This window comes from Schistocerca gregaria, chromosome X (genome assembly GCF_023897955.1).
Source record: "Schistocerca gregaria isolate iqSchGreg1 chromosome X, iqSchGreg1.2, whole genome shotgun sequence".
NCBI lineage: Eukaryota > Metazoa > Arthropoda > Insecta > Orthoptera > Acrididae > Schistocerca > Schistocerca gregaria.
The window spans coordinates 132,080,500-132,106,317 of NC_064931.1; the positions used below are offsets into that span (position 1 = coordinate 132,080,500).

At 42.7% G+C, this 25,818-nt stretch overlaps 1 protein-coding gene across 4 annotated transcripts in view; it reads right to left on the bottom strand.

Moving 5' to 3' along the window:
- LOC126297410 (high affinity copper uptake protein 1-like) overlaps positions 1-25,818 on the bottom strand; it is a 142,472-nt gene that overhangs the window by 61,079 nt on the left and 55,575 nt on the right. The gene's annotated exons all lie outside the window — the stretch shown is intronic.

Here is a 25,818-nt window from a genome sequence, read left to right on the forward strand (position 1 = left end):
TCCGAAAGCCCATATCGATTATGTTTCGTTGAATGGTTCTCACACTGACAGTTGTTGACGGCCCAGCATTGAAATCTGAAGCAATCTGCGGAAGGGTTGCACTTCTGTCACGTTGAACGATTCTCTTCAGTCGTCTTTGGTCCCGTTCTTGCAGCATCTTTTTCCAGCCGCAGCGATGTCGGTGGTTTGATGTTTTACTGTATTCCTGTTATTCACGGGATACTAGTGAAAATCCCCACCGCTACCTCGGAGATGCTGTGTCCCATCGTTCGTGCGCCAACTATAACACCACGTTCACACTCACTTAAATCTTGATAACCTGCCATTGTAGCAGCAGTAATCGATCTAACAACTCCGCCAGACATTTTTTGTCTTATATAGGCGTTGTCGACCGCAGCGCCGAAGTTTGCCTGTTTACATATCTCTGTATTTGAATAAGCATGCCTTTACCAGTTTCCTTGGCGCTTCAATGTATATTTTCCGCAATATTTCCACTTTGAAAGTTGTTGTTGTTGTTGTCTTCAGTCCTGAGACTGGTTTGATGCAGCTCTCCATGCTACTCTATCCTGTGCAAGCTGCTTCATCTCCCAGTACCTACTGCAACCTACATCCTTCTGAATCTGCTTAGTGTATTCATCTCTTGGTCTCCCTCTACGATTTTTACCCTCCACGCTGCCCTCCAATGCTAAATTTGTGATCCCTTGATGCCTCAAAACATGTCCTACCAACCGATCCCTTCTTCTAGTCAAGTTGTGCCACAAACTTCTCTTCTCCCCAATCCTATTCAATACCTCCTCATTAGTTACGTGATCTACCCATCTAATCTTCAGCATTCTTCTGTAGCACCACATTTCGAAAGCTTCTATTCTCTTCTTGTCCAAACTAGTTATCGTCCATGTTTCACTTCCATACATGGCTACACTCCAAACAAATACTTTCATAAACGACTTCCTGATACATAAATCTATATTCGATGTTAACAAATTTCTCTTCTTGAGAAACGCTTTCCTAGACCTTAAAATTTGTTTTCTCACAATAGATGGCACGTTTCGGATTCGAAAACCTACTTTAGCTTCACAGTTCATCATTAAATAATATTAATCATTAGCCTGTCAGCTGAGTGTTATTTTGCTCGCTCTGAAAGAGTAAGCTCCGTTGGATTTCCACTCACCACCCGATAATCACAGCAGGTGATCCATAAAACATCAAGGACACTAGATGCATTTAATTTAAGTCACTTCAAGTCTCATTCTGACATCACATATGAAAATAATCAACTAAAGACTACATACTTCCTTCCAAGATACACTTTAATAATGCAGCCATCTGAGGTGCGTGACGTTGCTTGCAAGCACGAATTCCCACAGCGACTGACTTGGTCTCATTTATCACATGATAACTCGTATACGACCCCAGTGCTGTGCTGTACGTTCCAAACAACGCTGGTGGGCGGGACAGGAAGCGGCCGTCCCCATTGTAGAGCTCATCCGGCTAGAGGCTAAGGCCTCTAAGGTAATGTAAAAATCTATCTTATCTTTCCCAGTTGGGACTCAAACAGTCGTAAGATTTTGTCATCGCAGAGGATAGTTCTCCAGCGAAGCTGGTATGAAGTTTAAGCCTCTACTTTAATAATTACACATACTGGAATTTTTCTAATAGTAGGTGGTTGTAATCTATCGTCTCAAAACTAGTCTATAAAAACGCACTGTACCTTAGAGCATTATAGATGCAAAGGTGAAAATGTTTACAGCTCCATTAACTTAGTGGTTGAACGTATTGCCGAAATTTCTGAGTTGTAAGTTAATTTAAAGCAATAAATAATTTTCAACGGTTTTTCTTTTACTGCTAATTTTTTCTCTTCATAGGTTCTAAAAGAACAAAGATATCTTGAAATAGCTTTCACAATAACGTTTTGAGAATTATACCTACTATTCAAATTTTAAGTTTGTTGATTTTGTTTGTAGCGCACCTCGAAATAAGGAAAAGGGTTTAATTATTCGGAATTTACTGTACGGACAGACGCAAAATCTCCAAGATTGGCGATCTTTTACAGAAGTTCGAAATTTAGTGCGCACTTCAATGCGCCATGCTTATAATATTTTCCACAAGGAAACTTTGTCTCGAAACCTGGCAGAAAATCCAAAGAGATTCTGGTCGTATGCGAAGTATGCTAGCAGCAAGATACAAAAAATGGTTCGAATGGCTCCGAGTACTATGGGACTTAACATCTAAGGTCATCAGTCCCCTAGAACTTAGAACTACTTAAACCTAACTAACCTAAGGACATCACACACATCCATGCCGAAGGCAGGATTCGAACCTGCGACCGTAGCGGTCGCGCAGCAAGATACAATCAAATGGCTCTGAGCACTATGGGACTTAACATCCATGGTCATCAGTCCCCTAGAACTTAGAACTACTTAAACCTAACTAACCTAAGGACATCACACAACACCCAGTCATCACGAGGCAGAGAAAATCCCTGACCCCGCCGGGAATCGAACCCGGGAACCCGGGGGTGAGAAGCGAGAACGCTACCGCACGACCACGAGCTGCGGACAAGATACAATCAATGCCTTCTCTGCGCGATAGCAATGGAGATACTATCGAATGCAGTGCTGCCAAAGCAGAGTTACTAAACGCAGCCTTCCGAAATGCCTTGATAAAAGAAGATGAAGTAAATATTCCAGAATTCGAATCAAGAACAGCTACCAACATAAGTAACGTAGAAGTACGTAAATATCCTATGAGTAGTGAAGCAACTTAAATCACTTAATAAAAGCAAGTCTTCTGGTCCAGACTATGTACTAATTAGGTTCCTTTCAGAGTACGCTGATGCAATATCTCCATACTTAACAATCATATAGAACCGTTCGCTCGACGACAGATCAGTACCCAAAGACTGGAAAGTTGCACGGGTCACACCAATATGCAAGAAGGGTAGTACGAGTAATCCACTGAATTACAGGCCCATATCATTAACGTCGATATGCAGCAGATTTTTGGAACATTTATAGTGTTCGAACATTATGAATTACCTCGAAGAAAACGGTCTATTGACACACAGTCAATATGTATTTAGAAAACATCGTTCTCGTGAAACACAACTAGCTCTTTACTCGCATGAAGTGTTGAGTGCTATTGACAAGAGATTTCAGATTGATTCCGTATTTATGGATTTCCGGAAGGCTTTTGACACTGTACCACATAAGCGGATTGTAGTGAAATTGCGTGCTTATGGAATATCGTCTCAGTTATGTGACTGGATTCGTGATTTCCTGTCAAAGAGGTCACAATTCGTAGTAATTGATGGAAAGTCATCGAATAAAACAGGAGTGATTTCTGACGTTCCCCAAGGTAGTGTTACAGGCCCTTTGCTGTTCCTTGTCTACATAAACGATTTGGGAGACAATCTGAACAACCGTCTTAGGTTGTTTGCAGATGACACTGTTGTTTATCGACTAGTAAAGTCATCAGAAGATCAAAACAAAGTCGCGCGGAGGCGCCATGTCACGGATTGAGGAGGTTCGAGTCCTTCCTCAGTCATGGTTGTGTGTGTGTGTGTGTGTGTGTGTTGTTCTTAGCATAAGTTAGTTTAAGAAGTGTGTAAGTCTAGGGACTGATGACCTCAGCAGTTTGGTCCCTTAGGAATTCACACATCAAAACAAATTGCAAAACGATTTAGAAAAGATGGTGCGAAAATTGCCAATTGACCCTCCGTAACGAAAAGTTTGAGGTCACCCACATGAGTGCTAAAAGGAATCCATTAAACTTCGGTTATACGATAAATCAGTCAAATCTAAAGGCCGTAAATTCAACTAAACACCTAAGAATTACAATTACGAACAACTTCAACTGGAAGGAACAGGTATAAAATGTTGTGGAGAAGGCTAACCAAAGACTGCGTTTTATTGGCAAGACACTTTAAAATGTAACAGACCTAGACTGCCTACACTACGCTTGTCCGTCATCTTTTAGAATACTGCTGCGCGGTGTGGGATCCCTCCCGGATAGGATTGACGAAGAACATCGAAAAAGTTCAAAGAAGGGCAGCACGTTTTGCATTATCGCGAAATAGGGGAGAGAGTGTCACTGAAATGATACAGGATTTGGGGAGGATACGATTTAAACAAAGACGTCTTTCATTGCGGCGGAATCTTCTAAAGAAATTCCAATCAGCAACTTTATCCTCCGAATGCGAAAATATTTTGTCACCTCCGATCTACATAGGGAGTAACGATCACCATGATAAAATACGGGAAATCAGAGCTCGTACGGAAAGATGTAAGTGTTCGTTCTTTCGGCGCGCTATATGAGACTGGAATAATAGGGAATTGTGAAGATGGTTCGATGAACCCTCTGCCAGGCATTTAAATGTGATTTGCAGAGTATCCATGTAGATGTAGCTGTAGATGTAGAAATCAGACTATTCTTTAGTTCTACATCAGTCTGAATAGAATGGGTGCCCTTGTCATACCTTGCACAGGCAGCCGCTTTCAGTGCGGGGAAGCCCGCTCTCTCGGCGCTCAAGGTTAAATTTCATCTTGGCAGTGAGCAGGAAGTAGCACTTGCTTCCCCCGCACGCTGTCTCGTCTCTGGCATAGGGCAGTGGACAAAGGACTCATCCACAGTAACGAAACGCCGCACAAAATCAGTTTGATTCCTTGTCAAACGCTCCAGACATAGCTGAAAAATTATTCTCTGCATTCCCTCTTGAACAGCACTTAAACATGTGGATCTATCTTATACAATGTTACCTCACAGTCAGTTATTTGCACGATATGTACAATTACAGCTATTTCGGCCAGTTTCAATACATTGAACAGCTTCGGATGAGTTTAAACGGTCCAAATCACAAAAATTAAAGACAGCAAGGTGTTCCATGTTATTCATCAGAATAAAACACACTAATGTTTTAAAAAATCCATTTAAGAAAAAACTGTTCCTCAGATCACGTTGGCACTACTGCGAGAAATGTTCTGACATAACAAAAACAAAACTTCATGACAACACCATATCTGTGATACCAGAAAAACAGAGATATGACGTAGAAATTGCTGGTAAGTCATCTCTAGTACCCGACTTCCATCTATTTCCACGTTTCAAGAAACTTGTGGGTGTAAAAAGTTTAGAGTTTACGCCAGCTATAGGTCGGTATTTTACCGACATCCAGAATCGAACTTTGGGGGTGAAAATTGCGTACTGGAAAAGTGTTGGACCAAGTGCATTAACGCGAAAGGGAACTACGTCGAAAGTGGGCGCGATTTTGAACTGAATACCAGTTTTTCACTGACAGACTGATAACTCTTCACCTACGCTCTAACATATCTTCTAACTCTTCGCAGCTCTTCCTGTTTCACAACTGTCGCTGCTGTTTCCGATACGGTTGCTCCAAATACGTCACTAGTTTCCAATGCCGGATGCCCTTCCGGATACCAACGATAGCACTGATATCCATGAGACAGGAGTGGGGAGTAGAACGGGCTCCGTCTGTAAGCTGTATTTTGTTAAGTATCATGCTGTTAACTGTTCCCTTTTGTGTCTGGTGTAGTTAAAACTTTAGTATGTATTCCACTAGCTTATGATATTTTAAATAATGAAGATCAGAGTTTAACTTCTTGTTGACGAAGAGGTTACTACAAATGAAGCATGAACTCTCACTAGCGAAGGAAAGCGACGTTGCCTTTTCAAAGGAATCATCCCAGCATTTGCCTTAAGCGATTTGGAGAAAATCGCTGGAAACATAAATCTGGATGAGCACCTTATTACGAGTTCACTGCGCCATCTCGTTCGGTACTACCTTTAGTATGTTTTGACTGCTTTCGCTTCTTGCGATGGTTGCTAACGGGCATCTGAATCTGGTAAACGAACACAGCAAGTAACACACAATTTATGTTTGCGGAATCCAGGTCAATTCCTACACAGAAGTCGTTGTGTCGCCAAGAAACTTATCGTAAATGGCCACAAAATGTGTGGACTTTTTTTTCGGTTACTTCTCCCGTTGGCTCAGCGATCTACGATAAACCCTTGTTTCAAGAGGGAGAAAATTCTTATACATATTCGACATAAAATCTAAGGCATACCTCACTCGGTGAAGTGGCCTTTCATCTATCAAGTAACGTCTTCTCAATTACAAACTCATTTCAGTTTGTGTCAATTTTGTTTCTGTGCGATTATTTGAAATAATAACCATGTTGTGGTCTTTCACAATGGCTCAATTTTTTTAGACAGAGTTGAGTATTTCAGCTTCAACCTTCATTTCCAATTTTGGTGCGTCGTGATCCACGAACATCTGGACAGATTTTTTCCTTCTTTTTTTGAGGCGGACGGGGGCGGTGGGGGCGGGGCATGTCAGCAGGCGCGATCCATCTTTCGAATTCACTGACCGATTCTCACAGCTGACTTTAGACTCACATTTCCTTGTTTTCCCTTTCTATGTGGAGTGTTTCCAAATGCAGAAAGCCCACTAAGATATCCACCGAAGTTCGTACTGTAGAACGGCTGAGCGATTTACGTAAGAACGTTTCTTACCGAGCATTACGAGACCACCAACGAGATCACAGTCCCAGCAAACAGTTCTGTGAAAGTTCCACTCAAGGCCGTTTGAGAAAGTATCACGGAACTAACGCGAGCAAGTTAACGACACGGGAAAGCGGGTGCCGTTCACACCGGCGGAAAGACAAAGCCATGCTCGAGCTTATATGTCCTTCGGACAGTAACTCTTGGTGCCCGACACAGACCACACTAACTCCATCAGCCCACTAATCAGTTTAACTTACTACCCCAGAAACGTACGAAGCAAATAATCCAAATTTCATTCTTTCGAGACTTGAGAAGCTGGTGAGATCTTGAACAATACTGAAGAGTGCTTTGCGCATAATCTGCAAGTGAAAAATACACAATGGATGCGAGTCCACGTTATTCTTTAAGGTGGTAGTGAAGCTCAGTGGGACACTGTCACAAGAGGGGAATTGATAATGACAAATTACGTGAAGGGAATGATCACTAGTCAGCAGCTCGTGGTCGTGCGGTAGCGTTTTCGCTTCCCACGCCCGGGTTCCCGGGCTCGATTCCCGGCGGGGTCAGGGATTTTCTCTGCCTCGTGATGACTGGGTGTTGTGTGGTGTCCTTAGGTTAGTTAGGTTTAAGTAGTTCTAAGTTCTAGGGGGCTGATGACCATAGATGTTAAGTCCCATAGTGCTCAGAGCCATTTGAACCATTTGAATGATCACTATGAGGGTTTATTTCAATACCACTCTAAATCAGCCAATAGACAGAAGCTTTAACGCGATATCCAGTAGCAAGGATTCGATTTTCCACCCCCCCACACACACACACACACACTTGCCTTCCTGGCACCACAGTATCAAATTAAGCTAATTATCTTTATGGTGAGGGGGGGACGTTGTGTGAGCCACCTACCTACCAATTTAAAAATACGAAAACAAACGTAAGTAAGTTTTTCACTGTTGATAGTCCTGAAGTGGACATTGCGAACAGGCGATATTTGCTAAGCCGGGCACGGGAAACTATCTAAAATACTGCACCAACAATCTAAGTCTCCCAACTACTCCCGAATAAAAATGGTTCTAAAATACGGATGTGTGTGTGTGTGTGTGTGTGTGTGTGTGTGTTTTAGCACACATGAAGATCCTCTTCAGGACGAACTGACGGAGAGGGGTCCTGGAGAGCTAACGAACAATTTCTAGAGAACTAGTATGCATTCTATAGAGGAGTGAACTGTAGTGGACAAGACGCTGTCGTTCCGTGCGTGATGGCCATATTTTTCGTCAAGACAACAGCAGTACAGTTTTCATTAGGCGTTGCTTGTTTCTTATCCCAACAGGTATCGTCGTCCTTCCACGACGTCGCGGTGGTGCATATTGTTGTGTAATGTTAATGCTCCACTGGGTTATGCCCTTCCTGCTTTACTCAGAGCTAAGTGGGCTTGAAGAAGGGCAACTTGAGCAACTGTAACGTCTATTATTGGGTGTTATTCTGTAGCGTGGCGAAAGGATCATTTTAGACTTCCTGTGGGAAACTAGTGGACTATTACTCAAGTACAGCTAGATTTTTCGGCGTATGAAGTTTCAGTGTCGTTTGCATACGAAACAATTTCTCCTTCAACCTGTTTGGTACTTCGTGTAAACCGTATACCATATACGTTTTTCATAATACACTTTGACGAAATTTGTGTTGATTCGTAAAAAGATATTAATTTCTGCTGACTGATAGAACAGATAGTGGATTGTTCTAAACGATCTCTTGCATTTGCAACGGCAATTAACTTGCCAGCGTCCAATACACTGCGGAAAATCTTAGTTCCGAAGCCAGCGTGCGATGTCTATGGCCACAGACCATTCTTTTGAGCCATATGATCTGGTGGCAGGCTAGTTGTATACACTTACTTCTTTTGTCCTTTTAAAACAGGTGACAGTAGAAATAACTGTTTGCATTGCAACCTTTGGTTGGAGTGCTTAATCCAAGTAAGACGTTTGTTAATTTCTAGTCCCAAGTAAGTTATCGAGTCACAAAGTAAACCCCTTCCGCCAGCGGAGAGAGTTGGCGGGTGGAGTAATCTGATATTATTTGGAAAACAGATGGCTGGAAATTGTTCTACCTAATTTTTGTTATCCAACTGGTGGACTATTATTCAAATAGAGCTGGATTGTTCGGCGTATGAAGTGTCAGTGTCGTTTGCATACCAACCTGTTTGGTACTTCGTGTAAACCGTATACCACACGATCTAACACTGAACCTTGTGGTACACTTGTCATAAATGGTAGTTTCTAACGGGACTGCAATCCGTATCTGATAAAGAACTTCCATTCTGGAAGGATGGAACGTATCATCAGATATGAGATACCGAAGGCAACAAAGTTTACTAGTAATAGAGTCGATGAAAGATGATCCCTGGCATCTGTCAGCGCAGTTGCCAGCTTTCAACGGCGAAACGCAAACAGCTATAGACGTAAACAACAGTCGACTACAGACCTGCAACCCTATAGAGGCATTGCCATAGAGACATACAGGTTGTTTAACAATTCATGTTACACCCTTCTAGAGGTTGTAGAGGGGACTTAGTAGATCAAGTTTCTCATAGGAACCCATGTCTGGGAACGTCATCCATCGACTCTATAGTGTGTCGAAGTTATAGGCGCCTGCGTCTGTAACTGAATGCATAGACATGGCGATTCCGTGATATGATTGTGGAGAAGGACAAATGTATCAATCTGAGGTAAGGGATCTTTGTACCGGAAACGAACTAGTTGAAAATTATGGGAGAAAACCGTTCGGATACCTCAGACAGTGGAATACGTGTACTGGTGCTGTTGTTAAAATTGTAGGGTAGGCAACTTTCAGTGGAGGTAGTACGGACCGAAACAAGGAAAAAATGTACACTAAACATGGGCTCTAAAATGCATACCTTAAGAGATATGAGCATTTGTTCAACAGAGGAGATGTGTTCACAGTAGCGAAGATGAACAACTGCTTATAGGTATTCAGGTATGTATTTTAGAGGCCATGTTTACTCGACATTTTTTCCTTGTCTTGGTCTATACTAACACCTCTGAAAGTTGCCTATCCTACAACCTTAGCAACAACAGTACCAGTATATACATTTCACACTCAAGAGGTATTACAACGGTTTTCGCTTATAACTTGCGACTCGTTAGTTTCCGGTACAAGAACCCTTATCCGAAACTGATACATTTGTCCTTCTCCATCACGTTAGAAACATCATCGTGGAATCACCCTGTACGTACAGGGTGAGACAAATAAAAGTGGCCCGGACGAGTTGATAATATTGGACGTGAATGTACGCATATAACTGCATCCCAGCAGGTTGGAGCAACTGAATATACAGCCGACCGAACCTTGGGAAACATTTACACAGTCTTCGCGCCTGACAGAGCAGTTAGCAGAGATCAGTCTGGTCACGGCTCTAGCTGGTCACCCAGGTCACCTGACCTGTCAGTGTGAGATTACTTTGTATGGTGCGCCCTCAAGTCTAAGTTGTATCGCCACAACCTCATAGTCTTCAAGAACTGTAGCACAGCAATTCCAGCAGTCCAGCTTCATCCGCTTCAGTAACTTGCTGATCAGGGCCCAAAAGTGCCAAGAGATGAATGGTGGTCACTTTCAACATCTGCTATAGTCATGTTAGCACTGTATTTCCTTTCCTCTGTTGTGATTCTTTGTACCCTGGAACTCTGTTCTTCGGGCCACTTTCATTTGCACCACCCTGTACATACATTTACAGGTGCCGGCGTCTTTAACTTCGAAGTTCGGTTGTGTCGTTGGATGACGTTTCCGAACATGGATTCCCATGCAAAATTTGATCTATTAACAAGGAGAGGTCCCCAGTGTTGCGATCGACTTTTTGAAACTACCCACACGGTAATGTAGGTTAAGATACCCGGTGTCATGCAGTGCAGCCATTCACTTTGGCGGGCCCTCGTTTGCGAGTAATTGGCGAAAAAAAGAATTGGGAATTTTGTGTGACTGTAAATAGCGTGAAAAGTTGAATTATGTAGGCTGATCGCGTAGTATAATGGATAGGGTAACAGCTTCGCATATAGGAGGTTGTGTGTTCGAATCTCGTCGTGTACAGTAAATTATTTTCTTTTTAACTCTTCATCGAAATTACTTTGATCTTCATTTTTATTCAATTAATTGATTTAAATGTAATTTTTTAGTTCCATTCCTTTGTCACATAATTTTAATCATAATATCAGCTTCTTCATTTGCTATCATTTTCTACCTCTCATTCTTTTTCCACTCTAAATCCTTTTTCATGTGTTTTTAATTAATTTTATTAATTAATTAATTTTGTTCTATTACCTCGCTTTTTCTTCGACATTATTGAATTCATTATATATAATTCAGATTTTGCTGTAATTTCATTTTACTTATAAACCTGCTTTTCATTTAAATTTTCATCTGCGTTATTTTGTCCATAGTGCAGTAGGTATTTAGGTTATGTTTTAAATTTCTGTACGACGATTACTGTGCAAAAAAATTGCACATCTGGTAACAAAAATACATTTCTCACACCATTGCACAAATATAAATACATTATTACGTCTGGAACTGCGCGACCGCTACGGTCGCAGGTTCGAATCCTGCCTCGGGCATGGATGTGTGTGATGTCCTTAGGTTGGTTAGGTTTAAGAAGTTCTAAGTTCTAGGGGACTGATGACCTCATAAATAATTGTATATTAGATTATTTATTTTATGACCTTCATTGGACCACTCTAGTCCAAAATACAAAGTTGTAAGCAAATTATTACACAGGGATACAATTTGCCTCAACAGTAACTTAATATGATATTTAGGTAATATAATTATTAGAGTCTATTCTTATATGAAAGGTGGTTTGCTGTTCTGTCTGCCCAAAATTTCTTCATTCTTGCAGATATTTTCTTTCTTTCTTCATCTGAGACCACTCTTCATGTACTCCTTTTATTGATTTTCATTTGTAGTCTGGTTTACGGGTCTTGCATTATTCTGGTTTTCTCTGTCTCGTTTTTTAGATCATCTACTGTAATTTGGAGTTCTTTTATATCTTCCTTAATTTCTGTGATCCATTTAATGTCACTCTTGCTGTTCCACAATTTTTGTATTATTTTTTTTACTAATTCTGTTTTCTGGAGTTCTCATCAGATGTCCAAAGAATGAGATGCATTTCTTCCTGATCGTGCTCATGACTGGTTCTATTTTCTTATATACTGTTTCATTTGATGCTATTCTCCAATGTCTATTTATTTTATACTGTTTATTTATACATGTCCTAATTATTATTCTTTCTGTTTTTAGTATTCTGTCAATTTCTGCTGTATTAGTTGTTTTGAAGATAGTTTCAGCTGTATATTATAATAGATAAATATAATTAAATTCATTTTCACAAATATTCCGATTGGAAAAGGAATGATATAAAGAAGAAATGAAAGAAATGAAAAATTTCATACGGTGATTAAAATGATGTGACAAAGAAGTAGACACAAAAATTACATTTAAACCAATTAATTGAACAAAGAAACATCGAAGTAATTTCTATATTTATTTTTTAAAAAAATTAGTGCATTATATAAAATTCAAACCCACAACCTCCTGCATGGGAAGCTATTGTCTTATCCATTATACCACGCAACCTGGTTGCATAACGCAACTTTTTTAACGCTACTGAGTAGTATACAAAATTCCGAATTCTTTTCTCGTCACTTACTCACAAACAAGGACCAGCCTGGGTGAATGTCTGCAGTGTGTGATACCAGAGACGTAACGTACACCACCGTACAGTTAGCTTCCAAAAGTAAATTGCACCGCAGGGACCTCTCCTTGTCCCCTCTACAACCTCTGGAAATGTTTACCATGAACTACTAAAAAATCTCTATACAAACTCGCGTTACGTGACCGGCTGAGGACGATGTGCAAAGCAGCTGCGTCAAGCCCAATGCAACTGTCAGGGATGTACTTTCGGCGATGCTACTACATTTAGAATATGAGCCCACACTGACTGGAACGTTCACACGCTAACTGCTTGATTGGTTGGTGGTTACAGAACCAAACAGCGAGGTTATCAGTCCCTCGGTCAACAGGTTGTTAGTGACGATCGCCAAAAATTTGATCAGATTATGAAAGTATACTATACGGGTAAAATCAAGGTATTTAAAGCAACACTGAGGCCAGAGCTGAGAAATGATTTACGCCGGTAAATGAGTTCAGACGCTTTCTATGTATGCTTGTCCTTTTTGGTTACTCTCGCAGATACAGTCTGCTCAAGATGGGGATTATTGGATTTTCTAAATTCTCGGCGCGGAACTATACTGCCTAAGTATCATAACAATGGAATTTGGGGTAATAGAATTTAAGGGTAACTAGCTCGAGTTTTTTTTTTTTTTTCAAAGCTGTTAAAATGGCAACCGGATAGTAGCTTTCTGAGAAGAGTAGTTTTTTTTTGTTGCAATGGTTTGTCAAGGGGAAATGGGGTTATCTCCAGTTAATTACCGAAAATACATGTCAGAAAAGCCATAACAGACAGGAGGAAGTGTTTGCTGAGGAGAGCAAGATGGGAGAGGGGCTTGGTCTACGCCTGGCTGTTTGTGGTAACCCTAGCACTTGATTACACAGCATTGCCAATGGGCCTAAATGTGTTTGGTCGGGCTTCTCTCACTCACTCGTCCGGATACTATTGTCTCCTATCACAGATTCTGGTAATTTAGACATTAAATCGGTTTTTCACGATTTGCATTTACCAAAACATTTCTAACCGCTTAATGGTTTGTTCTGTCTCGAAGAGTCTTTTTGCTGCTCGGTTCTTGTCAGATTTTTGACTCACTTCTCCGTACTATCTGGCAGACAGCTCGTCAAAATGTTGGCACAGACGGCACGTCCTGCATTTGGTGTCCATGTCATCCGAGGAGACAGGGGGCTGTTCCCAAGCTCCAAGTTTACGGCTAAGACTGACGCTTGATACGCGACCACAGGTGTGAAGTGTGCTTGTAAAATATTCGACTGTCACACCGACTTCTTCCGTAATCAACTGCGGAATTTTCTTCTTGGGACATCCCACCACGATATGGTATCTACGACGGTTGGTGACTGCTGTGCATTTGCCAAACTTTTGACTGCATGTAGGATGATAACTCTATGTTTTCAAGAATGGTCTTGACGTCTATGGCTAATTTTAGAGAGACTGTCGTAAAGCTCCAACTTTGGTCACGGTGTCTCTAAATATTTGGGAAATACTGCACGTAGTGGAGCAGCTGGCGCAGTTGGCGGCCTCGGGGGTTGCGTGCTAGCCGCATATTAGGTTGTGGAAGGGAGTCGTGATTGCACTAAGTTACTGCGGCAGCTGGCTGGAAGACACGTCACACTGACTGATGAAATGACTCACCTGAAGCCGGCCGGGGTGACCGAGCGGTTCTAGGTGCTAGAGTCTGGAACCGCGCGACCGCTACGGTCGCAAGTTCGAATCCTGCCTCGGGCATGGATGTGTGTGATGTCCTTAGGTTAGTTAGGTTTAAATAGTTCTAACTTCTAGGGAACTGATGACCTCAGAAGTTAGGTCCCATAGTGCTCATAGCCATTTGAACTCACCTGGAAAACAATCTATGAAAAATGTAGCAAATACAAGATGTTTCAGAAGTAATGGTCAGTATTCAGGGATACGACAGGAATGATCGTTCGAAACAAAAAAGTCAAGGAAACCTGAGCTCTAAAGCGCATACCTTAAGAGCTATGAGCAATTCTTGATTTTCGATACTGTGAAAAATCTCTTCTACTGCAAGCTCTTTGCTTTCCATATTTTGGGAAGTGGTAGTATGGAGCAAAACAAGAAAAAAGTGTCCAGTAAACATGTGCTCTAAAATGCATACCTTAAGGGCTACGAGAACTTTTTCATCTTCGCTATTTTGAAACACAGCTCTTCTAATGAACAAGTGCTCATAACTTTTAAGGTATGCATTTTAGAGCACATGTTTACCGCACGTTTCGTCTTGTTTTGGCCGTGCTTCCACTTCCCAAAATATGGAAAGCAAAGAGCTTGCAGTACAAGAGCTTTGTTTCACAGTGTCGAAAATCAAGAACTGACGATAGCTCTTGAGGTACGCGTTTCAGAGTCCATGTTTACCTGACTGTTTACTTTCCAATGATCATTCCTGTCATATCCCTGAATTTTGATCATCACTTCTGAAACGCCCGGTATAGCGGAAAAAAAGTCTTCGAAATTTCACGAATCACCTTTCAGGGAGAACTACGGATATTCTTCAGCGCCCCTCCTATTGCTTTCATAGGAAAATTCGAGACAGAATTAATGACAGCCCAAAAATGTACATACAAGTAAACATTCTTCCACGCTCCAACTATGAATGGAGTAGGAGAAACGTTAGTAGCTGGTACAGTAGAAAGTATCTTTCGTCACATACTTTCGGGTACATTTACATTATAGCTGGTTAACTTGCGGTCAGTCGGAGTAGAGTGCTCTCTCCAGGTACCTATGGTATTGCTCGTAGGAGGCGCCAAGCCAGTCAGAGCAAATGGAGCAGAGCTGGCTCGCGGATACGGAGGGCGCCCCAAACGGGTATCAATAAATAAAAGAAAAAATGGCCACGTTCATTTGATAAAAATCAGCGATGGAATTACACATTTAATGCTGAGATACACTTTACGTGCCACACAGAGTAGCATTTGTAATTACGAAATATATTATGTTTATATATGGGTAAGCAGTGTGACTGAATTCAAATCCTTATCACCTGATTTACTAATCTGAAAAAACTATAAGTTGCACCGTGCTATGGAGTCCGCGTTATAAAGGATAACTCCGTTAGTTCTAAATAGAGTTGCCACCCGTCCCGGATTGTAATGGATTTCCCGCATTTGAGGGTTAAAAAAATTATCCCGTATTATATACTTCCAGCTAATATATCCTATTCATGTAACTCATTTGTCGAAATTACAGCGCTGTTAGGTGTGTACGTCATTGATAAATATACTGTAGTAAGCATTTAGCACATTTGCCAAAACCATGGTACATTACACTACATATTTATTATTAGACAATGCATTGACGTCTGAATATGCCTTATTTAAACTGTCAGTTATAAACCTAAATTAAAGAAACAGATTATGTATTACTAAACAATCTAAAATTTGAAAAAATTGATAAATTAATGAACGTTCCTATACTTAAAGGAGCCAAAAACCAACTGGTCTTCGAACCAACAGAATTAGATGTAGACAACAGATGTTAATCGTCGACACTCGACATTAGTTTGCACGAAACTGGTTAAGTAGTAATGTCCAATTCACCTTCTAAGCAAGTTACACGGCTGTGTGTTTATTTAGAAAGATGGAAAAATAAATACCTTCGGCGTGTGTGGATAACAGTTCTTCCAAGGCGAAATGTGTAAGTTCTAACTTACAGTTACAGTTGTCAGGAATTTTTTGTAATTGCTAAGAATGACAATTTTTCGATTTGTGAGAACGAGGATGAATTGTGACCTGTGAATTGGCCACCACAAACATCAGATGTCGCCGGCCGCTGTGACCGAGCGGTTCTAGGCGCTTCAGTCAGGAACCGCGCTGCTGCTACTGTCGCAGGTTCGAATCCTGCCTCAGGCATGGATGTGTATGACGTCCTTAGGTTAGTTAGGTTAAAGTAGTTATAAGTCTAGGGGACTGACGACCTCATATGTTAAGTCCCATAGCGCTTGGAGCCATTTGATTTTTATTCACCAGATGTCAGTATTATTGAGCCTTTGTGGTTTACTTTTGAGAGAGGGGCACGCGATCGCTATGCACCTCCATCATCGTTACCTGAATTTGGCATTATTTTGCATGGCATAACATTCCTATGAAACCCATGCAGGGCCTGCATTTATCTATTTGGAGACGAGTAGAAGCTGTTTTATACAGGGTGGTCCATTGATAGTGACCAGGCCAAATATCTCACGAAACGAGCACCAAACGAAAAAACTACAAAGAGCGAAACTCGTCTAGCTTGAAGGGGGAAACCAGATGGCGCTATGGTTGGCCCACTAGATGGCGCTGCCATAGGTCAAACGGATATCAACTGCATTTTTTTAAAATAGGAACCCCCCATTTTTATTACATATTCGTGTAGTACGTAAAGAAATATGAATGTCTTAATAGGACCATGTTTTCGCTTTGTGATAGATGGCGCTGTAATAGTCACAAACGTGTAACTACGTGGTATCACGTAACATTCCGCCAGTGCGGACGGTATTTGCTTCGTGATACATTACCCGTGTTAAAGTGGACCGTTTACCAATTGCGGAAAAGGTCGATATAGTGTTGATGCATGGCTATTTTGATCAAAATGCCCAACGGGCGTGTGCTATGTATGCTGCTCGGCATCCTGGACGACATCATCCAAGTTTCCGCACCGTTCGCCGGATAGTTACGTTATTTAACGAAACAGGAAGTGTTCAGCCACATATGAAACGTCGACCACGACCTGCAATAAATGATGATGCTCAAGTAGGTGTTTTAGCTGCTGTCGCGGCTAATCCGCACATCAGTAGCAGACAAATTGCACGAGAATTGGGAATCTCAAAAACGTCGGTGTTGAGAATGCTACATCAACATCGACTGCACCAGTACCACATTTCTATCCATCAGGAATTGCATGGCGACGACTTTGAACGTCGTATACATTTCTGCCCCTGGGAACAAGAGAAATTACGGGACGATGACAGACTTTTTGCACGCGTTCTATTTAGCGACGGAGCGTCATTCACTAACAGCGGTAACGCAAATGTGCATAATATGCACTACTGGGCAACGGAAAATGCACGCACGATGGCTGCGACAAGTGAAACATCAGCGACCTTGGCGGGTTAATGAATGGTGTGGGATTATGGGAGGAAGGATAATTGGCCCCCATTTTATCGATGGAGATCTAAATGGTACAATGTATGCTGATTTCCTAAGTAATGTTCTACCGATGTTACTACAAGATGTTCCACTGCATGACAGAATGGCGATGTACTTCCAACATGATGGATGTCCGACACATAACTCGCGTGCGGTTGAAACGGTATTGAAAAGCATATTTCATGACAGGTGGATTGGTCATAGAAGCACCATACCATGGCCAACACGTTCACCAGATCTGACGTCCCCGGTTTTCTGTCTGTGGGGAAAGTTGAAGGATATTTGCTATCGTGATCCACCGACAACGCCTGACATGCGTCAGCGCATTGTCAATGCATGTGCGAACATTACGGAAGGCGAACTACTCGCTGTTGAGAGGAATGTCGTTACACGTACTGCCAAATGCATTGAGGTTGACGGACATCATTTTGAGCATTTATTGCATTAATGTGGTATTTACAGGTAATACGCCGTAACAGCATGCGTTCTCAGAGTTCACAAAGGTACATGTATTACATTGGAACAACCGAAATAAAATGTTCAAACGTACCTACGTTCTGTATTTTAATTTAAAATACCTACCTGTTACCAACTGTTCGTCTAAAATTATGAGCCATATGTTTGTGACTATTACAGCGCCATCTACCACAAAGCGAAAAAAGTGGTCCAACTAATACATTCATATTTCTTTACGTACTACACGAATATGTAATAAAAAATGGAGGTTCCTTTTGTAAAAAACGCAGTTGATATCCGTTTGACCTATGGCAGCGCCATCTAGCGGGCCAACCATAGCGCCATCTGGTTTCCCTCTTCAAGCCAGGGAAGTTTCGTTCTTTGTAGTTCTTTTCGTTTGACGCTTATTTCGTGAGATATTTGGCCCGGTCACGATCAATGGACCACCCTGTATATCAACGGGTTTCCTACAACGTACTAGGCACGGTAATTTGTTGTGTTTTGGCGTTCCCATACTTTTGTCCAACTCATCTATATTATCAAACAACAGTGATAGCCGAAAACTCATTCTAGCGCGCGTTGCAGCACAGCGGAAAGACGAATTTCGCGAGTAGGGGTCCCCCCTGCCTTCCGCTTGCAACAGAGCGGGCACACGGTTAGTCGCCACGTCAGAGACTGCAGACGTGCACATTCATCCGACAATACGTTCAGCTAACCCATTTCCACAATCTAAAATACGGTGATCAAAAACGAAATCTGTGTTTCTAGATCTACGTACCACGACTCACAACTGTGTCTGGATTGTCTCATATGTTTCTATCTAACAGACACGTTGCTGCAGAATTACCCCCGCCTTCGCACCATTTACGAACAGAGTACAAGAAGAAAGAGCGGTAAACGTAATGGCGTATCATAAACCAAAGAGTTTAGCACACAGTCGTAGTCAGAGGGCACATTCCTCCAACTACATAAATCATCATTGTGAAAAATGTGAGGGCAGACCACACGATCGGATCGCAGAGCCATCGTGTATTAGGTTAAGTGTTACTGATTGCGTCAAGGCGCAGTTTGTTTGGTGTTGGAACTTTGGACACTCATCTGAGCGAGATTGGTGGACTATCTGTCGAGTCTTTCACGTTGTGTAAATAAAAGTCCTGTTAGGCGGCTTAACGGCAGTCTGAGAGAACTATTTACAAAATACCAATGAACGCGACGTGACAGATAATGTAGAGCGCGGCTCTTGAAGGATTAAAGATTTCTGGGAATCAAAGCTAACGGGAAAAAAGACAGAATCTCTGGTGAAGAGAGGAGTGCTCAAGAGAACAGCATATATATATATATATATATATATATATATATATATATATATATATATATATGATTACGTTCTGTCATACCTAAAACTATTTTCTCGTTACGCAGGCAATAGTAATCTCAACTAAACAGTTTTGCCAGAAGAATTTGCGAATCTCGACAAATTTCATGGTACCTGCTTATTTATATGCTACACAAAAGTATACTGGAACACAACGTGTCAATATCCGTCCATAGTCTTCGGCAAACAACCGTGTCATGTTTGCCCATTGCCTGCTATATCGGACACAGCGCACTTATCGGAAGATGCATTTTCTGAGTCAGTTAGCTGCCCTGATACCGCTTCAAGCCCGTAGCGAGTCAAAAAGAAAAAAAAACGTACTCGCCTCCGATTCTTGAATTCTCGTCGCTGTACTACCGAACACAGAGTGGGGCAGAGCAGTTTGCTTATTCGAATTTGGAGCCCTGAAGCGACGGTTCCTCCGAAGAGGTTTTACATTCGTGAGGGTGGGGTATAAAGTAGTAGCTCCGCTTGGTGAGGGTGGACTAAACTGTGACTTTCCGACAACAGTGATTTCTGTGAATGCTACTTTTCGGTAACTGCGATTCTTAGCTGCTATTTTCAGTGTTTAGAATCGCATTTAACGAATTCACAACTTGTATCCCTCCGCTCTCTACTAATGCTATTTCTGTAACTTAAGCGATTTGTCACCGCAAGGCGAGATTTGCCTAGTGTGTGCGGACGGAAAAGAGCAGTACTTGAAAATGTACACCAAAGTTTAGCGTATCTGTTTACCGCAGTGTTGAAAAAAATATGTCTTGTAAATACACTGTTATTAAACATTTGGCGAAAACATTTTATATCAATTTGCGCTACACATACAATAAGCAGAAAGATTTGACAACTACAACGTCAACGATGAGATATGGGATTCACTTGAAAATGGCAATGCAGCCGAAATAAGCTTATCGCATAACTTACGACTCCTGAATAAAGCTTCATAAAATAGCAACATCCTGGTATAATAGTGTATATATAACATGTCTTTACAAGATATCTACAAAGCTGCAGGCCCTGAGGAATACATAGTGGACCCCTGATTGCATTTTTAGCAGTTTATGTGCGATGTATGTGGGCACCAATGAGCCAAAACATTGCGACCAACCGCTTAATAGCTTGTTTGTCCGTCTTTGGAACAAAATACATCACTGGTTCTGCGTATCCGGGATCCGACAGTTTGTTGGCAGGTTTGGGGTGGTATGTGGCATTAAATGTCTATGAATAGTTCTTGTAATTCGCGTAAATAACGGGCCGCTGATCTGTGTACGCAGTGATGGCGCCCGATGGCGACCTAGATGGGTTGCTTAGGATTTACATCAGGCGAATCTGGTCGCCGAGACATCAATATCATTTCACTATAATGATCCTCAGACCGCTGCAGCACGGTTCTGTCTCCAAGATACGGACAATTATACTGCTGAAAGATGACATCAAGCATGAAGGGATGCAGGTAGTTCACAAGCTGTCAGCGGGCCTTTGATTACTAACATCAGCCCCATGCAAGCGCAGGACAGTGTCTCCCATAGCATAATACTGCTCCCACCAGCCTGAGTCCGTGGCGCGCTGCATGTTTCGAATCTCCGTCCATATCGATGACGGCGGTTGTGGAGATGATTATCGACCTAGTGTAGCAAAAATGTGACTCATCCGATGAGCCAACAGGTTTCCATTGATCGACGGTCGAATTATCAAGGTCCCGTGCCCACTGCAATCTTAACTGACGATGTCGTTGGGTCAACATGTGAACACATAGGCGGTCTGCTGCGGAGCTCCATGTTCAACAATGTTCGATGAACGGTGTGCTCCGAAACACTCGTGCGAGCACCAGCATGGTGCTCTTTCGGCAGAGGTGCCACAGATCGCCAGATTCTACTTCACAGAGCAGACGAACCTCCGAACCCCACGTTCCCTGAAGAGTTGTGGACGTCTAACCATTTAGCGCTTAGTGGTAGTTTCAGTGTCGTTCTGCTTCTTTCAAAAATGGCTCTGAGCACTATGCGACTTAACTTCTGAGGTCATCAGTTGCCTAGAACTTAGAACTAATTAAACCTAACCAACCTAAGGACATCACACACATCCGTGCCCGAGGCAGGATTCGAACCTGCGACCGTAGCGGTCGCTCGGCTCCAGACTGTAGCGCATAGAACCGCACGGCCACTGTGGTCGGCTTTCCGTAGATGATCACGACAGTAGGACGAAAACATTTGACCAGCTTCGCCGCCGGCCATTGTGGCCGAGCGGTCCTAGGCGCTTCAGTCTGGAACCGGGCGACTGCACCGGTCGCAGGTTCGAATCCTGCCTCGGGCATGGATGTGTATGATGGCCTTCGGTTCGTTAGGTTTAAGTAGTGCTAACTTCTAGGGGACTGATGACCTCAGATGTTAAGTCCAATAGTGCTCAAAGCCATTTCAACCATTTGAACTAGTTTTGCCGTTTTCGAGATACTCGTTCACAGGCTCTGCGTAATAATAATCTGCCCTTTGTCAAAGTCGTTTATGTCAATGGATTTCCCCATTGTAGCTCATATCTTCAACAGGGTGATTCCCCATCCGTGTCTGCTCCGATTTATTTATTTAATCGTGTCTGAGTTACATCTGTAATTAATGAATAGGCTATATATACACTACTGGCCATTAAAATTGCTACACCACGAAGATGACGTGCTACAGTAGCGAAATTTAACCGACACGAAGAAGATGCTGTGGTATGCAAGTGATTAGCTTTTCAGAGCATTCACACAAGGTTGGCGCCGGTGGCGACACCTACAACGTGCTCACATGAGAAAAGATTCCAACCGATTTCTCATGCACAAACAGCAGTTGACCGGCGTTGCCTTGTCAAACGCTGTTGTGATGCCTCGTGTAAGGAGGAGAAATGCGTACCATCACGTTTCCGACTTTGATAAAGGTCGGTTTGTAGCCTATCGCGATTGCGCTTTACTGTATTGCGACGTTGCTGCTCGCGTTGATCGAGATCCAATGACTGTTAGCAGAATATGGAATCGGTGGGTTCAGGAGGGTAATACGGAACGCCGTGCTGGATCCCAACGGCCTCGTATCACTAGCAGTCGAGATGACAGGCATCTTATCCGCATGGCTGTAACGGAACTTACAGCCACGTCTCGATCCCTGAGACAACAGATGGGAACGTTTGCAAGACAACAACCATCTGCACGAACAGTTCGACGACGATTGCAGCAGCATGGACTCTCAGCTCGGAGATCATGGCTGCGGTTACCCTTGACGCTGCATCACAGACAGGAGCGCCAGCGATGGTGTACTGAACGACGAACCTAGGTGCACGAATGGCAAAACGTCATTTTTTCGGATGAATCCAGGTTCTGTTTACAGCATCATGAAGGTCGCATTTGTGTTTGGTGTCATCGCGGTGAACGCACATTGGAAGCGTGTATTTGTCATCACCATACTGGAGTATCACCCGGCGTGATGGTATGGGGTGCCATGGGTTACACGTCTCGGTCACCTCTTGTTCGCACTGACGACACTTTGAACAGTGGACGTTACATTTCAGATGTGTTACGTCCCGTGGCTCTACCCTTCATTCGATCCCTCCGAAACCCTACATTTCAGCAGGATAATGCACGACCACATGTTGCAGGTCCTGTACGGACCTTTCTGGATACAGAAAATGTTCGACTGCTGTTCTGGCCAGCACATTCTCCAGATCTCTCACCAATTGAAAACGTCTGGTCAATGGTGGCCGAGCAACTGTCTCGTTCGCAATACGCCAGTCACTACTCTTGATGAACTGTGGTATCGTGTTGAAGGAGCATGGGCAGCTGTACCTGTACACGCCATCCAAGCTGTCTTTGCTCAATGCCCAGGCGTATCAAGGCTGTTATTAAGGCCAGAGGTGGTTGTTCTGGGTACCGATTTCTCAGGATCTATGCACCCAAATTGCGTGAAAATGTAATCACATGTGAGTTCTAGTATAATATATTTGTCCAATGAATACCCGTTTATCATCTGCATTTCTTCTTGGTGTAGCAATTTTAATGGCCAGTAGTGTACTAGGTTACAAATAAAACTGAATAATAGTTATACATTCATGATCTTCATATGTCGTAAGTCGTCATTATTGTCTATAGCAAGGCTCGTATCTCTCTCCAGTGTTCGACACTCTTCGCTGCAGCGCTTACAGACTTTCGTTACAGCGTCACTTGCCCGCAAGGCCACCTGGCGGCATCGAACGTCGAAGTGGTTCAAATGGCTCTGAGCACTATGGGACTTAACATCGATGGTCATCAGTCCCCTAGAACTTAGAACTACTTAAACCTAACTAACCTAAGGACATCACACAACACCCAGCCATCACGAGGCAGAGAAAATCCCTGACCCCGCCGGGAATCGAACCCGGGAACCCGGGCGTGGGAAGCGAGAACGCAACCGCACGACCACGAGATGCGGGCAGCAGCACGGTTCCGGAGTGAAGATTCTAGTACCGCTGGGTCCGTCGATGTGGGCAGTGGTCATAATGCTTTGGATTATCCGTCTATAATACGCAACAAAATATCATAGGAGCCTTGCCCATTATGTAATATATGCTGTTTGAAATTATCTTGCCATTTTAGTTTTTGTAATGAAATGTGTTTAATCGTGGCAGAAATGTAAACTTTAGGCTACGATCTGAGTCTATATATTAACACAACCTTTATTTGGCTTTGATATTCGTTGGCCTCACCAATTTGCAACCGAATTATCACCTTTCAACCTAACCTTGACCTTGGGCTTTGATAAGAAGGGAGGGGGAGATGGTGTTCAATATCACACTCTAGCCAAACGTATCAGTGCTGCTGCCAGATAGAGCAACAGGTATAAAATTGTTCTCAGAATAAATTAGCTTCTTGGTTCATTTCTTCGAACATAAGTAGGTTATACATTCATAGCGCAAGACTTGTTCTTAGATAGAAGTACGAACTTCGGCCAACAGATGACACACGGCGTTAAATATTAACTGCTCTATTAGTTGCTGTTTGGGACTATTAGTTGCGACTTGACACTGAAATTGCAGCCAGACTCGATAGCAAGATGCAAGGTTCACAAAAAGCAGTATGAACTTCGGCCAACAGATGACACCCGGCTTTGAATGTTAAATGCTACTTTCGACTTCTAGTTGTGACTGAAATCGCAACCAGATTCTGTAAAGATGTTACTGTGATACGTGGACTTCTCACTCACTGCGATTTGTAACAGATAAGCGACTTTTTGCCCGTTCCCGCCGCTTGGTTTAGTTAGCATTATGGAGTAGAAGAATGTTGGACGCCCGTTCGCTGTCGAGGCATAATTTCCTAACAGTCGCGCAATCATCGCCATGCAAAGTGCTGTGGTCGAGCGATTCTAGGCGCTCCATTTTGTATCCGTTTAAATATTGCGCACTTTGGCGTTTCTGGCCGGCAGTCGATCGTTTCGCGGGTAAACAACTTCGTGGAAACTGTTGATAAGAGGGGAAAAGAAATTGGTCTTCCACGAATTGCAATGTCACCACAAAACACACGGTAAGGCTTTCTGTTTTGCGATCCCCTCAGCGCTCTGACTGCGAACATAGAGCTGCTGTTTGATTGTCTGCTCGTTCTTTGAAGCGAATCTTTCATGAAGAACTAATGCTTCATCGCTACAAATTGGCTGTGGTGAAGATAGTTAATCCACGAGATTTCGTTGCTCGAGAAAATGCATGTGATTGGCTTCTTGGCATGCCTCACAACACACTTGTTTTCTTCGTTGATGAGGCTTATTTCCATTCTTGGAGTCTGTAAATAAGCATAACACGCGCTGTTGGAGCCCTTAAGCGCTCACAACTTCATCGGCGTCCCCTACGTTCACAACATTTAACTCTTTGGTGTGCACTATCGGGAGCTGGAATAATTGGTCCATAGGTTTTTGAAGAAAACGAACGGGCAGTTTCGGTGACTTCTGACCGTCATGTTCACATGAGTCAAGAATTTCTCTTGCCAGCACTTAACAAGGTAGATGTGGGAGATGCATGGTACCAGCGGGACGTTGTCATGGCAGACACAGCGCGTGTGACGATGATTCCTTTTGCGGCAACACTTCCGAGGACGCCTCATCTCCTTGAGCAGCGATATGCGCCGGCAACCATGGTCACCTGATTTAACCCACTGCGACAATTTTTGATGGGGCTGTCTAAAATCACTTGTTTACAACGATCGCCCTAGGAGCGGTGGCTCACCTGAAGATCAACATTCGTCGAGCTGTCGCAGACATACTTGTCGATATGCTGGAAAGATCAGAATGAAACTTTCGCGTTCGATTAACACAGTGTGTTGAGAATAATGGACGCCATCTGCGCGATATGATCCCAAAAACTGTATAAACATAAAATTTAAATGTTGCACTTAATGCTGTTTAAAGAGTTAAATATATATCTGGATTACTTCTTTTTAAATTGAACTTCTGTTAAACAAGTCGCACTGCCCCAACCTGCACCTGCACTTTGGATGAGCACTATAGAAAAAATAGTGGCAGTGAGACACTGCGCTCTATATATAATATTATGAGGAATGCAGCCAAATCTCATTTTCACCCTCTGAAAAAAAAGGTGAAAAC